A 16,352-nucleotide genomic window follows, 5' to 3' on the forward strand; every position below is an offset into this window, starting at 1 on the left:
CCCTTTGAATCCTACTCTCTAGGGGTAGCTGAAAAAAACCCAGATCCAACTCCCTCTGCCTCCTTTCCCCCCTCCCATTCTGAAAACAGCTCCAAGGCTGGCAAGCAGTGCAGACACAAGTTACCTAAGACACTATGTTTTGAAATGTCTTCATCTGAATCCTCATGCAATGAAGGTTCAGATTTTCACAGGATCAGGCCCTTTTAAAGCACTTTGCAGCCACACACTTTTGTTTGGTCACAGATGTAGAGTGCTTTCAGGGGCCAGATTGGGTGAAAATTGTCACTCCTGTCTGCATCCACATAGCCCTCTGGTGGGGTTGCAAATCTTAAACCAGATTCCACCGTTTTTAAATCAGTCTGTGTGTGCTGAACTTGTGTCCTGTTATGGGTATAGACCAGTTTTGTGTGCTGAACTTCTGTTCTGTTAAGGCTATAAATGGGTTTCCAATCACTTATACTGGTAAAAGTGTAATGTCTGTACCTGGCTCAAATGTCTGGGTTTCAGTTTTCTTTTGCCTCTGGTAAAATGTGAATTCTAGGCTGCAGCAAATTTTTGTTTTGTTTTGTTACAATTTTAGTCCCCTGATAATCCCAGAAGCAGGGCAAGAATTAATTCCAAACAAGGAGCTTTATTGTTTGTATGGCTCCATATTCTGTTTAGTGAGAAAAACATGTTTGTTGTTGTTTTAATTTAATTTTCCTTGAGAATGCTGGTTTAAATTAAAAGGAAAATGCTTTGCAAACCCTTAAACTTTGTTTTGTTTTGTAGAGGCTTGAGGAACCCTGAGGACCACCAGAGGTTTTCTTCCCCATTTTTTTTTATTTAAATCAGTTCAAGAAATTAACTCAGTAAGTGATAATCAGTTTAGTCCTGTCAAGTGACTGGGGATGAATCCTGTAATCAGACTATCAGTGTAACATATGTGTTTTTATTCACCAAGGGTGAAATTCTCCCTGGGCAGAAGGCCAACGGAAAGCTTCGGCACTACTTACAGTTTCCTTATGGTTCAGACTTCCATAGTGCAGTTGAGAATATGTGAACAGGCAGTTGTACGTGCACAGAACACCACTGGAGGTTCAGAGCTGAATGTGCTGGATAAGCACTTGGCACAGGGTGAAATTCATCCAGCTAGAGCTGGTCAATTAGCAAAACAAGTATAACTTGCAAATTTAGACCATAATCATGCAATGGATGGAGCATTCAAGAAAGTCAAAAATCCAAATAAGTCCAGAGCTTAAGTTGTGCTTTGGGTTTGCAGCCAGTTGCATTATGGAGGCCAAAAGCCAAGACTTCAGTTAAACAGGACTTGAGATGTTATTATCTGCTAATTGCAAGCAACTGAATGTCTTCTTCATGGGTTTTAGTGAAAACATCCCCCAATCTTAAAAGGTTCTTGAAATGTATCACAAATAATAGAAAATTTTGCCAGAAGCACCTTATTTGTTATTGGCTATTGATAATTTCCCTCATTAAAGTGTTATAGTCATCATAAGGAAGTCATGACCAGTGATTTGCTGCTCATATTTTAATGAAGGAGCCAGACAATATTTCTCTGTAGCCAGTGAGAAAATCATTTGTACCAGAAATTGTGGAGGGAAGAAGAGGAGGTACTGGGGGATCTATTTATTTGTCCTTTTAGGGCATATTCAGATGAACACAGATGTTTGTCTCCCCAAGTGTTCCCCAGTGGCACACCTTTTGCTGCTGCTTCTTGTCCCCAGGGAATGCCCATGCCATCTGCACTCTGGTGTGCAGCAGGGTACCCTGGGTGGGGTAGGGGAGGCTGGGGCCAGCAACTGTACCGGCCCCAGCAGCCTTACCTGGGGTCCTGGGGGCCTCCCGGGGCTTCAGCCATGGCAGGAAGCCTGACCAGCAGCCAGAGTGGGACTCTGGCCAGCCAGGTTCCCACTTTGGGTGGCAAATGCTGCCACCATGTGCACTATCCAACTTTTTTTGTTGGCGTGGGTTTTTTGACCCTAGGATCTCCTGGGGCCAACCCCCCCCCCCACAGACTGCAAAGTAGCAGTGCGGGAACATCTTCACATGCAGTGTGTGGCATGATTGATGGGCCTTCGGCACAACATACCACACATCCATGCTCATCTGGATGCAGCCTTAATGTTTAAACAAAAATCTTTTTGTATGTCTGAGGAAGAAGGCAAAAGCAATTAGTTAAATATGTATATTATATCAATTGTATAGAAATAGTTACACATACATACATGTTTAGATATATATGTAATGTATGTTAAGTAGGTACAGTCCATTATATATGCAGCTGCACTTTATTGGAAATATCAGTTCCTTCAAATAAACAGTCTATTGATAAACTAGAGCAGAAATCCACTGGTATAATTAGATGTCAGGGGCAAGAGAAGAAAGGGTCGTATTTTACAAACCCTCCCTTGGAAAGGTTCTTCCATTCCATGCAATCAATCCCATTCCAAAGCTTTATTTCCCAAAGAATTTGTATAAATCCCAGAGATCATTCATCTCTGGAAGGGTTGATTTAGCAGAATCCAAAAAACAAGGTTATTCAGTTAGAGATAAGAGCAGCAGCAGAGGTTCACATCTGTGTGTTGAATTTAAGTCCCTTTTGCTCAAGTCATATATGTGTAACATTTCAAAACTGTGAAACTAAGCACATCTTGGAGAAAAAAAGCACAGTGAATCTGACCACATTTGAGATTCTTAGATAAAGCTTCTGAGAGTAAAAGCATCCCAGCAAGAACCTACTTAGAATTAGTCACCTAATACTCAAAAGACAGACAATTCTAGGGTTGAAATTTGAATCAGTAGAAACTGCACAAGTTTTGTCATTGACTTCAGTTGGGCTTGGATTTTAGCATTGGTGTATTTTCCTCTTTTTTTTGGAAGACAGTGAATTGCATTGATGAATACAGGGGCTCCTGGACTGGACTCAATGTTTGTTCCTGGCTTCATTTTAGAAGTGTCTCATATATCAGGTAGTATGGACTTCAGATGGTACCAAATAGAGCGTGCCTTCAAGTCAACAGAAATACTCTCATTGACTTCAGTAGGCTTTGGAATAGACCCAGCCTAGATTGATAATGAAAGAAACAATTGTATGATCTTCTTATTGAAAAAATGTTTCTGAAATGTCATAAACAAGCCATTTACTCATAGAATCATTATTAAAATAGCACTGAAGAGGACATCTAGTCAAACTCCTCTCAAGATCCCAAATCAAGTAGATACACAAGCAATCTGACACCATTGGGTCTGCTCATGTGCTTAAAGTTAGATGCTGAAGTTCTTGCTAAATAAAGCTTTCATCACTGAGTGAAAATTGTGCCATGATTTTTGCTTTGAGTGATAAACTCTTTGACATGAAAGGCATCCCACATTTTCTTTTATCTTCTCCAAGGGATATATGAATGACTTGTTGAGCTTCCCCTCCGCTGGTGACCTGAGATGACCCGAATTAACTATGATGTACTGCGTGGAAAACATTCCTTCCAACTGGTCCTCCCCCATTCCTCACTCTTAATTTATTGGCCACCCACCCCTTGTTCTTCTTTTTGTTTTTGTCCAAATTTTCCCATTTCTAGCATATGTTTTAAGATTAAAAAACACTTCTTTGGCAGACAGAATAAACACTGTACCTCAACAGATGTTTTTAGTGTCAGTGCAAGAAACGGCCACACGCTGATGTGGTTCTGTTTGGCATCATTTCTTGTCTGGAGAGACAGACACTGCATGAATATATATTCATTTTACTGCTGCTTTCTTTTTGTCATTGGTATTTTTCTCCCTTCATTCTCCTGTCATGATAGCGCAGCAGGTTTGGTCATGTTGTGCGACTTCTCATTTCTTGGCTTATGACTCCTTTTTATGATTCCCCGTAGCCCCATTTTGAAGCCTCAATTGACCTGAATTTACCTTGTGATTCCTCTCCCTACATACCAGATTACAATATACTATTACCATGAATGCATTCCCAAGATCGATCTAGCCTTTACCAACTCTTTCCATGTATCTCAGTATCACTACTGCTCTCCAAAATGTACTGCTATGCAGGCACATGTAGGGCCTCCATGAGTAATATCCACACATTCATCTTTTTTTTTATATATTTATTCAGCTGGTCATGTTCTTACAAAAATCTTATTGGAATCTTACTTGAAACCAGGGGACAAATTATATAAGGGTAAAATAAAAATATGTCTTTTGTGAAGGCACAGGCCTGATCCAGAAGAACCTCTGTTTAAAATCTCCATCCTTTTCTACATGTCTTCAATTCCAGAATCTGAACAGATTCTGATGGTTTTCAGATGTCAGGGAAAAGTGTACTGCAGGTACTAGTGTCAGGCAGCAGTTATGTGGAGCTGGGGAACTTCATTCTGGAGGAAACCAGATAACCTGGCAGTAGACAATCATGCTTGCCACTATGAAAATCTCCATTGACTAAAGGCTATCAAACGGTGGTATGTGTTTCCCTAAATCTGCAACAGGAAATAACTGTGGTACCTCAGATACTATGATGTAGTAAATGCTAGCAAATGATGACTTTTCAATGGCAACCATTGTGCATGATAGGAAGGATGTTGATTTTTTTTTGTTTTTATTCAACTCTAAATAGAAAAATATCTAGGTGAGCGCCAGTAAGTACATGGAGAAGAATCAGGGGAATCTTCATCTTAGACAAGCAAATCATGATGGGCCTGATTTTCAGGGAATCTGTGCACCTGCAGCTTTCATTGACTTGAGCAGCAGAGAGACATTCAGTGTGAGTTTTTCTGTATGGGTTATAATATGGCTGTGGAACATTATTCAAAAGGTGGAGATGGTAAAAGTGCAAGTTAACTGGGTAGCATTTTGAGGACAGTTTTAGATCCAATGCAACAGGCACAAATATGCCATCTGTTTGTGTCAGGCATACATCTAATTTTTCCAGCTGTTTTTCTCTCAAGCAAATATTTATCTTGGAAAAAGGCAGGGAAATCCAATTCTCCACTTGTGGTTACATTTCCTTTTGTCTGCAACATGTTCTCTGGGAGAGGTGATGCACAGCAGCTTCTTTTTCAAACATATGTCTGGTTCAGTGGGAGGGTGATAGGTGGGGCAATCAGAAGAACAAGTAATAATGTTTAATAACCTTTTGTATAACTACTGCCCTTTAGTCATTGTAATTAATTTCTAAGGAACAGATCCTAAGACATACTAGACAACTGCAAGTCAAAGACAGACCACCTCAGTGTCTAGCTTAGGAAAGAGTTCAGAGATACACCCATTCCCAAAAAGGTTGCCTTACCAGACAACGGTGAAGTAATTGTTCTAAGGGTGTCAACAAGAGGCACCATCAGGACAATTAACATGCACAAACGATAGTGATTTTGCCTTAGTCAGGGCCAACTCCTAATCCCTTGATGAAAGACCAAGTAAATAGGACCTTCAGGGAGTCCATATGCCAAGGCAAGAATTGGAGCAGCACCCCAATGACAAAGGCTAGGGACAGAAATTACATAAAATAGGTAGAAGTGATCAGAAACCAGTTCAGATCTGTAACATAACATAAGTTCAATGCACATAAACCACTTTCAAAATGACTGAAACTGGTTTAAGATAAACCTATGTGGATGTACTATCAGACTTAACTGATTTAGGTTAAATCAGTCTATTGAACTTCTCTCCCAGATCCCCTCCAGATTCAAGTTAAACCACAGTTCCCCAGCATCCCAGGATGCTTTTCACCTCCCCTGAAAACCCCACCCTCACAGGATGGGCAGGAAAGCCTTGGCCAAAGCTGCCTGTTCCAGCTAAGCAGGGAGGGGTGCTCTGGTACCCACCAGCTTCTGATCTGAGCCACTGCAGGCATGTGGCTGCATTTCTGGAATCAAAACTGAAGGTCTGTTTACTTGCTAATCAGTTCAATCCACTCGTTTTAGACTAACCTGCAAAGATTGAATCAATTCAGCCACAGGTTTTTTGACTATCTGTACTTAGCCAAGAAGATAAATTCTAATCTAGGGCCCACCATTGCAGTTCTTGGCATAGTGAAGCAGCTATACTTGGCCTCACTCACTGCAAGAGTTTGGCAAAGGCTCCCACTCAGTTGTGAAGTCAGAGGTCATGTTGTGAATTGACATAGAGTATACCGCAGATTCATAAAGGAATTGCAGCAGATTTCTCTACCCTCCCATCCTGCCATTGATATCTTACACTTGGTCTGAAAGTATGGGAAAGCCCCCAGACCTTTCATTTTAAAAATGAACAAACAGATCACTGTTAGCCAGTAAGGCAGCAGACATTATTCAAAATACAAGCTAACCAAGTCATGTTTTGATGACAGTCCTAAATCCAGTGCAAGAGGCACAAACAATCCATTAGCATCAGGCGTATGTCACATTTTTCTAGTCAATGAAAATATGAGTCCAGACCTCCAAAAAATGACTGTTGAAAACTCACTGATGATAAATAGCATACTGTATTTTATTAGGTACAACACAATTTTGTTTTCCCCAAAAAAAGCTGCTGGAAATTGTAGTGCACGCAACATGTGAGAAATATGGTATCTGTTTCTGTTGGTTATGGGCAAAAGTAAAAGTAAAATCTGCACTTAACTCACAGGGAGCAGAACAACAAGCAGACTGCTCCATAGCTGCTGCTGCTCAATTACTCGCTGCACAGAAATATCTTTTTTTCTTCATTCTGGATTTCAAAAACAAGGTGGTATTATAGTCTGGGGCATGTTAGATGCAACAAAATGCAGTAAAGTGAAATCCTGCTCAAAATCATGATTCATGTGGAACATTTTTAAAGCCATGAACTGAAGTTGGGCATCTTTCCCCAGGTCCATCAAATGCCTGTACAATGTAATATCGCTCAGTTCAGATAGAATTTTTCACCTGTAAGTGTTACAAAGACGGGTAATTATCACTCAACAATGTTGTATTCTATTTATTTACAGCATGGAAATTTCAGGATGATAATCATTTAGAACATGGAGAATAAAGGGATTTTTTTCTTTATGGTGATGTAACTAAATTTGAATCTGCCCCCCATCTTTAAGCTAAATACATAATCAACACTCTCCCTGCCTATGTAAAGGGCCAACTGTAGCTCTGTAAATTCTAAAATAACCTTGGATAATTTTACATTAATGTGACTTGAAAACCAAGTTACATTTTATGATTTTATGTAATAGGTCATGATCCTTCAAATATTGAAGCGCTTGTTTATAGCTTGGTGTTTAATAACTTAGTGCATTAAACACTTTCCACTCCCAGTTCTTGGAACAGGGCTGGAAGTTGTGCAAAGGACTGCCCTGGTATAGTGCTGTTTGAGGTCTGATGACAGCTGAAATGGTTTTATATTTCTGAAATATTAGTAGTCAGCAATATTAGAAATATCCTGAAAATACATGATTGGCTGCTGTGTATATTATCATCAGGAGCAAAGCTCTGGATAAACATTAATTACAGTTGTCAAACTCATCCTAGCTTTGTTTTTTGATTTGTTTTGTTTTGTCTACTACTTACTTCAATTAATTTTTGTGTGTTTCTGATTTAAGGTGGGTTCCCATCAAAGGTCAAAGGTGTCCCATCACAGGACAAAGCACAATATTGGCAAGTCATATCCAGAACTGTGTGGTGCCAACCTACATAGATTATGCTGTGGTTGTAAGCTAGGGCTAACATTTTCAGTGTTTAGTTACCCTGTTAGGCATATGTATTTGATTTTATCCAGTTACGCTAACAGGCACTGAAGATGTCCCACATCTCTGAAAACTTGGGCTTTTGTTTAGGCACCTTTAAGTGACTAAGTTGAAGCAGCCAATTTGGCAAGTATGTAAGTTAGCTATGAAGGGCCTTATTAAAGCCAACGGGGGTTTAACAATGAAAATCAAAGGAGGCGGCTTGAACCCAAAGAAAGGGTTGTATAATAGCTTTTATTTTGATATTACTTTTGTTCAGTAAACGATTGAAAGCACAAGCTAATAAATCTTCTAATTAAGGCATTTACCAATATTACAACATTAATGTTGGGATCAAAACAGCAGAGAGCAAGGCAAATATGAAGGAGGAAAAGAAACAAAGACAAAGGAAGAAATGGGGACAGCGGGCTGGACTTTGTCTCTGTCAGTGTGGTTCTTTCACCCTTTCCAACTAATTCTCCAGGGCACCAGCCTCGGCGGCAGATTTCAAAGGTGTTGACAAGCCTGGCAGATACACTGATTTCCATTTCTTTTGTCAGCATCAGTGCCAGGCAGCTGTAAATGTCTCAGCATTCTTTACTTCATGAACATTTCAGGATTAGTATAGACTCTTGCCTATATTATGTAATACATAGGCTCCTGCAGGCAGAGATGGCTTGGTAGGTGTCTCCAACCTATGAAGACATAACGTTTTCAGTCTCTAAACCACAAGCTTGGTTTCCTTCGCTAAGATAAAAAAGGAAAAAATGATAAATAGTTTCAGAAAAAGGGAAGCCACTAAGTATACCCAGCAAGATCAGTCATGGTACAGCCAGAAGCATATCACAGCCTAATTCTTGTGCAAGGAGATAGCACCATTAATATTGCATAAAGATCAGATTATTTTTCCTCCCTTTTGCAGTTGTAGCAAGCAGGCATTTTCCCCCAAACCTCACCTTCCTTGCTTGAGGTATCTCCTTTCATCACAATGACCAGGTTTTGTCACAGGAACTCAGCACTATGCTGTGAGCAAAATCCAGTTAGAAGGGCTTTACCCATGGGAACTACTGAAGCATGTCTACATGGCATCAAATAGTGCTAGGAAGCATTGCTCTGAAAATGCATCCTGCCCATTCACTCTATCTGCACACATCTTATGCCAAATAGCATGTAAGGTAGCCATTCCAGTGGGAGTGCTAGAGTCTGTGGCACTGCGTGTGCCCAAAGGTGTATCCTACTGAAACTACATTTATTCAGCACTGGGTATGTGTGCAGCATGAATAAATGGGCAGGACCTATTTTCACAGCAGCACGGTTAGCACCATGCAGTTCTGTGTAGACATGTCCCACAAGCCCAAGAGACAGAAATCTCCCACTAACCAGGCACCCACACAACCAGGCCACATGGTACCTAAATTTAGGGCCACAAGACACTTCAGCCTGCCCCTAAACCTATTTGCTTCTATAGACAGCTGTAGTTTTTGTGATATGTAAGGGGCAAAAAATCCTCTGAACCACCTCACTAACTCTTGCTCTGTTTTTCCAGTTAAAATACAGCTTTTGTGCCACACTATTAGCCCAGCACACCTGTAGAGGGAAGATGAGGTTTTGGCTCAAGGGCAGTAACTCTTCATTGCTGGGTAGTTGTGGTCATTATGTACATGATCCTGAACCACTGAAATAACTGGAATTTTGCCACTGACTTCAATGGAGACTGGAACAAGGCCTATTTTGGGTAACTTCATGTCTCATATATTACAATAACTGTCTAATGAACAGTGTCTTAGAGGACTGCCATGTCTTTAAAGTATAATTTATTCTATAATTGTATAATTTATTGTGTTTGAAGCAGCAAAATAAAAATGCAAAGATGACAACATTACTGCTGCTGTAGCTATATAACTTTCTCTGGAAAACATAGTAATAAAGGTGAACATTAATTTAGCTTTCTTCAATATTTCAAAGCCTCCTAAAATCTTAGAAAGAAGCTTTTGGCTTTAAGTCTGCCATGCAAAGTTGGTGACAAGACGGGCTAAGAGTGAATGCTTTTTCAAGAAGTTTTCTTAAATAAAAATAGCTAAGGGTAACAAGCATCTAGTCTCATTTATGGTAATACTTATTTTGAAGGGAAAAAAAACAAGTGTTGCCCTGTCCAGTTTTGTCCTTGAATAAAACCAAAACTGCTGTTTGTTTTGATGCCTCAGGAAAAAAAATAGCCCCTGGGGCAATGCAGAAAGAATTAAAAGTTTTAACATTACTGTTTTTCATTTCTAGTTTTCCATCTTCCCAGCAGGTGCCAATAACTGAAAATGTATCCAGTGATTCTAAAACACAATGTTTTCTAAAACACATGGGGTTGAATGACAACAAGAATTCCTTTGTTATCTTATTTATTTTTCCACGGACTCCTTATTAACTTGTAGTGCACTGTGCATAATTTAGATTGAAAATAATCTAGCTATGGACATGTGATTTTGTCTAATTGGTCACTTTATGCCAGTTGAGTCAGCTAACTCTGCATTTCAATTGTATGTTATATACAGAACCCTTGTTATGTAAATAATATTTTGAAGAAAAAGACATTAATAGATCCCCTTCCACCTTTCTCAGCTACTCCTCTTGCTTCTGTCTAAATAGCTGCTTGTAGATCTTAAATTAATTGGAATGGGAAATGCCAACACTTGAGTTCATTTGCTGCAATATATTGAATGCATGTCAATCAACCATTACTATGCATCATATGTACTAGCATAAAATCAGATCTTACCCTCTCCACCCCATCCTCATTAGAAACATAGTAAGTTGCCTTCAGAAACACATGTGATTTGGGGAAAAGATACACCTGATTCCAAAGCTATGCCACAATCCTATCACCTGTTCTTCATGAATAGCCTGGAGCCCCACTGAAGTCATAGATTCTACCTAGATGGTAGATATTACAAAGATTAGAGCATTAGGCTAAGTTTTTCAAAGCAAAGAGCCTCAGTTTCTGCACACCCAGCTAGGGACACCTTTAATGAGATTAATTTTAAGAAGAGCTGAGTTGTGAAAAAACAGGCCTCTTTATAACACTTCAAGTTGGGTATGTTGACAGAGTGGAATCTAAATAAAGGGGCACTTACAAGTGCTGGTCACTTTTGACAACTTGGTTTTAGTCTCACTCATTAGCAGGCTCACACAACAAGGGCAGTACATGTGTTTGCCTACAAAATGCATGTGGCAATTACATATGATGATTATTTCATATGCATAATGAGCAAAAGAAATGGTGGTATGATGTGCCACTGTATTAGCTTCAGTATTAACACATGGGGAAGCCATAATTGAGGTTAGGATTTCAACCCAAGCCATCACAGTTAAAGCTCCATTATGTACTCTGCATAAGTAGTGGGGAAATGTACCTTTAAGAGGCTCTGGCCTGAGCCAGTTGGAACCAGTTGTTATGTTATGCAGAAGCTCATGTTATGCAATGCTGATCACTCAGGACACAGGCACTGAATGAAGCAGACCTCTGTCAGACTTCTTGGCTCTGAGTACTAATGAACAACACATGGTTCCAGGAGTAAAATAAACTAAGAAAATCCCTTGAGTGGAAGAACAGAGCAATTAAAAGTCCCAGCAGAGCTGAAACTCTCTGGAAATGTAGGGACAACAGATGTAGGTTGCAGCAGTACTATACTCCACCAGAAAACAGGGGTGACGGTAAAAGGAAACAGTCAGAAGGCAACTTGATTTCTGAAAATAGCTAGCTTTGAAGTACTTGAAAGTTTTAATAGTTTTCAGTCAATTCAGAGTAGACTAGCTATGAAACTGTGGGCAGGGGCAGATGAAACAGTTGTACCAATTTAAAGGTGGAGAACTTAGTATAGCGCAGCTGATTCTGATAAAACTCTTTCTTCTGCCCCATTGTAACCCACAGGAAATGAAGCCAGCCAGTAATGATTTTCTCCATCACATTCAAGGGTAAAGTACTATACATTCACTTTTTCTTGCCATAGTACAGATAGGTGGAACAGTTTTATTGAGACATCTGATGCACGCTCCTATGGAATAAATCCCCTTGAACACTTTAAAATGAGGCAGGTCCATGCCTTGTATTACAGAACTTTCAGGAGTATTCAAATTCCATATAAGAATGAAGCATAGGAGAAAGATGTTCTTGCACAGATGTTCAAAAGAAGATGAAAACAGACAAGAGCATTCAAAAAATCTAAACCTGAGTGACCTTTTTTGCAATTTTTGTAACACCCTCTCTAGTGAGAGACAAGACCATGACTGGGGTCAGGGACAAATTTCTCAGAGGCAAGACCCAGAATTAATCCTGGACAAAACAACTAAAATTTGGCTACAACCTATACCCCAAGAAAAGGAAGTCACTCAGTCCAGGCAGGGTTTTGTCACACTTGATATTACAGAGAATCCTAACTACTGCAAGAAAAGAAACAAAAGCAGAGAGGCAGGTGGAGCTCAGAGGTGGAGTCCACAAAAAAACATTTCGAGTAGCACATGTTGTAGCAAAAACCCAAAGCCAAGACAATGCCTGGAATTTTAAAAAAGGAATTGTAACGGATAATATAATTCAGCAAGACTTACCTCATGCCAGGAAAGTGTGCAAAGTGTGGACAAAGAGGATGATGACAACACCATTAGCTCAAAAGAATTCTTCATAGGAACAATGGGAAATTGTGGCACCAGGTGACTAGATTACCAACCTTAAAGTAAATTAAATGGATTTATTTAGCCAATCTGGACTGAGCTTTGCAAGCCAACAGGATACTAGAAGCAGTGATATCAACAATAAAAAGCCACAGGCAGTAGATGATAAACAAGCAAAGCACACAGGTCATAATGATGAATTAATCCATGCTAAGGGAGAATTTGAACAGACTAAAAACTTGAAGAAATCTAGAAGTATCAAGGAACAAGTACTCATTATTGGGTTCAAAATATGTCAAGTTCATGGTCTTACTAAGAGGCCACACTGACTGGAGGGACAGAGAAACAATGATCGACAAAGAGTTGGAAAATTTCCATGGAATAGGGAAGCTTTTAATATAGTACAGAATGGAGTTGAAAGATTCCCGTCATTCCACAATTCATGCCCTTGCATGAGTGACTGGTGCCTCCTGAATCTGGGGGGCACCCACAGAAGCCGCCGATGGCGGTGGCCCTGTCAGTGGTGGCACCAGCCCTACCAACAGCATCAGTGTTGGCCATCGGGGGGGCATGTGTACCCCCTACCTGTTGCCTATGTGCCCTTGGTTCCTCTAGTCTTAAGGCAGAGGCCAAAAGAGGAGCTAGACAAGGTTATTATTCTGGAAATCACAGATAAGGAGTGTAACCAACACTGTCCCATTGTGAAAAAATCAAAACCTTCATTTTCATGGAGACCCAAAATAAAGAAATAAATATATGAAAGGGAATGTTTTCCACCACCTATACGTGGAAGGATACTTGGGGAGATGGACAATGCCACATACTTTTTTACACTTGGTGTATTAGCAGTTTTCTGGCAGTTGAAAAACAGAAACATGCATTTACCCAGATGCAACACCTTTTTGGGGAAACACTGTTTTCTCAGATGGCTGTTGGGGTTGTATTCAGTCTGGGGGTGTGTTTTGCAGGAAAGCACAACAAATGATATGATGGCTATGATGAAGCTATGAAGGCTTCCACCTTTGACACTGTGCTCTGGGGACAATAATAGAAGAGCATGACCAGAGGCTGTGAGTAGCTTGGGAAAGAGCCAGAATAAAAAATGTAAAATCTATTTAATGCAAATGTCATAACAGAAAACAGATATGGATTTCAGCAAGACTGACTGACACCATGTCCACTCCAACAAACAAATGAAGGGGGTAAAGATTCCTTGAAATTGCAAATTATGTAGAGAAATTTGTGGCTAATTTAGCTACCTGAACCAACAACCTGAGAGCCCTACTGTGCAAAAATGTGAAATGGACCTAGGGTACGAATCTTAATAAAGAGTTTCAGAAAATGAAGGAGTTAATTAAAGAGGACCCCAACCCTGAAATATTATTAGAGTATGTAGGTCCCAGGTGTCTATAAGGAATGCATTGGCCCAGTTGTCTTGCAAGAGTACGGTCAAAACAGGGGAACAGTGGCTATTATACCATGCACTCTAAAAGAAATTTCTCAAGTAGAGAAGGATGCTTTGGCCTTAGTCCATGCGTGTAAAAAGTGTCATGTCTTTATTTACAGGAGAACAGTATTAGCTGAAACTTGTCAGTTATTGTCAAAACAAACCTAGCACTCGTCCCCCACAAGAATAGAGATTATGTTTTCAGACATAAATTTATGATTTGCAAACTGATAACAAAACTTGGAGAGTTTTGGTGCTTGTAGACACATTCTTCAGAGCACTTGGCAAAAGTGCAGTGGAGCAAAGTCCATCTGGTTATGTCAATTGGATATGAAAACCTGCACCATCTCAGACAAAACATGGACTAACGCTATGGAGCTGCTGATGCAGATGAGACTCTGCAGAAAATAATTAAGGCCATTAGCACAGGGCGACTGGGCCGAGATGTTCCCAGCCCCTATTACTAATTTATGCTAACCTCAAAGGAACAGCAACACTGAGGAAGCTGTTAAGACTTGTCACATATGTTTGCTCAAGCAGAAAAGAGAACGTTGGTGGCAGAGGAAAAATTGGCCCCCTGGAGCAAAATAGGCATACATTTGTTTATGCTGTCTGGAAAAAATGATGTACTTATCCTAGACTATTATTCTCACTTCCTTGAGATAGTCTTATTAGAAGATACTAAAGCTAAGCAAGCATGCATATCAAATCTGTTTTCACCAAATATAGTCTACCTGACTTAGCAGTGTCTGATAATGGGCTCAGTGTCTGATAATGGGATACAGTTTCCTGGGCATAATTTTAAGCAGTTAGCACTGAAATACAGGTTTAGATGTGTAATTGCTAGTCCTCATTATCCCTCATGCAATGAATTGGTAGAAAACAATGTCAAAATAATAAAGTACACACTGAAACAAGCTGAGGACCCTGATCCTTCTGTAGAAATGTTAAAATACAGAGCAGCACCAGTGAAGCATGGGCTGTTACCTGCTGACATTCTGTCCAGCAGAAAACTGAAAGAGAGAGGCAGAAGAGGCGAAACAAAAATCTCTGTAGGAGCTGATCCCACTCCATAACTACAATAATAAACATTGCAGCAGTAATCTCACAAGACATAGCCCCACCATACTATGAAGACAGGCACATATTGAGAAAGAGGTGAAACTTTCTCCAAATACCAGAAGGAAGGGAGCTCAGAGCCACAGAGGCAACAGCCATCCATTTGCCCAAGAAGACCTCAGGGAACAACTGCATCAGTTTGGGAACTAATTCACTTACTGCTGCTTGAGAACAGTCCTGCTGTCTCAGGGGAACCGCTGGTGCATGAGACAGCACAAAGTCGCTCAGATTCACTGAACACTGCTAGTTGATTTAGTTAATAAATTGGATAGAAGTATATTTAACGAGGAAGGTGTGGGGAATGTACCTTTGAGAATATGAAACTAGTTTCTGTAGTATGCTGAGGCTCATCTGACTGCCATGTTGACCAGTTCAAGTATGGACTCTGAAAGAAGGAGATCTCTGCCCAGCTGCTTCAGTGAGTGACTGCTAAACAACATATAGAGCACTTCGGGTATATGAAAACTAACCTGAAAATATTTTAGAAAGTTTTAAAGTATTGCATTCGAGTTATTTTTTGCATCCTTCCACATAGAAATCCATAAGCAATCATTCCTGAGAAGGTGCCTCTAAATACCACCTAAAATAGTTTTCTTCACTGAAAAATATGATTTTTAAGTCCCAGTAGCTTATTTAAAAGAATCATCAGGGCACTTTAACTTTAGCTGGTAATGGTCTAAGAGCTGTTAGCCCATTGGGGATGGCCTGAGCACAGTGAGCCCCAATCATAAATTCTTTAATGCTTTATACTTCTGACTTGGTGTTTTTTGTGACTCTTCCCATTATCACTTACCTATACATTTGACTAAGGGTTACAGCACCATTTTAAGAAGCAGTAGAGCCTCTGGCTTATGTGGATTCATTTGTATCTTTATTTAAAAACTAAACCAAAGAAATCTAACTCCCACCTAAGTTCCACTGCGATCAATATTGACTCTGAGAGGTACCTGCCATTCAGGTAAGTCACCAATGTCTTAGGTGCCTGTGGAGCAGGGGCGGGCAATTATTTCAGACGGAGGGCTGCTTATCAAGTTGCAGCAAGCTGTTGAGGGACGTGTGGGTAGCCCCGCCCTTTGACAGGTGTCCCGCCCCCTGGTCACCATCTTGGGACCAATGTCCCAATGTCTTGGGACCAGTGTCCCAGGGCCAGCACCAGTGGGGCCCAGAGCAGATTGCAGGCTGGCAGGGGTCTGTGGAGTCGGGCTGGGCTGCACCAGCAGGGACAGGGGGGGAGCTGGCTCAGCTCCATAGAGCACCTGCTGCCCGGGACCCCTGTACTCCTGCTGCCCTGCTCTGGGCCCTGGGACATGGGTGTGGGCCCTGTTCCCGCACCCGCTCACACCCAGTGCCCCCCAGCCCCACAGTACAGGCAGGGGACAGCGCGCAGCCCTGACCCCTTGCTCGCTGGCAGGGAAGGAGCTGGTGCTGAGCATGGGGAAAAGCGGCCCCCCGCGCACCCCGGCGCCGGCA

At 40.8% G+C, this 16,352-nt stretch overlaps 1 long non-coding RNA gene across 3 annotated transcripts in view; it reads right to left on the minus strand.

The window, feature by feature from the left end:
• Window positions 1–6,503: 6,503 nt before the first annotated feature.
• Window positions 6,504–16,352, minus strand: part of LOC102378739 — a 325,687-nt gene continuing 315,838 nt past the window's right edge. For all 3 annotated transcript variants that reach the window (XR_003091910.1, XR_003091909.1, XR_003091908.1), the window contains 2 exons: window positions 12,254–12,372; window positions 6,504–8,407 (listed from right to left, as the gene is read on the minus strand). This is a non-coding gene — a long non-coding RNA (uncharacterized LOC102378739). The remainder of the gene's footprint in view (window positions 8,408–12,253; window positions 12,373–16,352) is intronic.

This window comes from Alligator sinensis, unplaced genomic scaffold (assembly GCF_000455745.1).
Source record: "Alligator sinensis unplaced genomic scaffold, ASM45574v1 scaffold197_1, whole genome shotgun sequence".
Lineage (NCBI taxonomy): Eukaryota > Metazoa > Chordata > Crocodylia > Alligatoridae > Alligator > Alligator sinensis.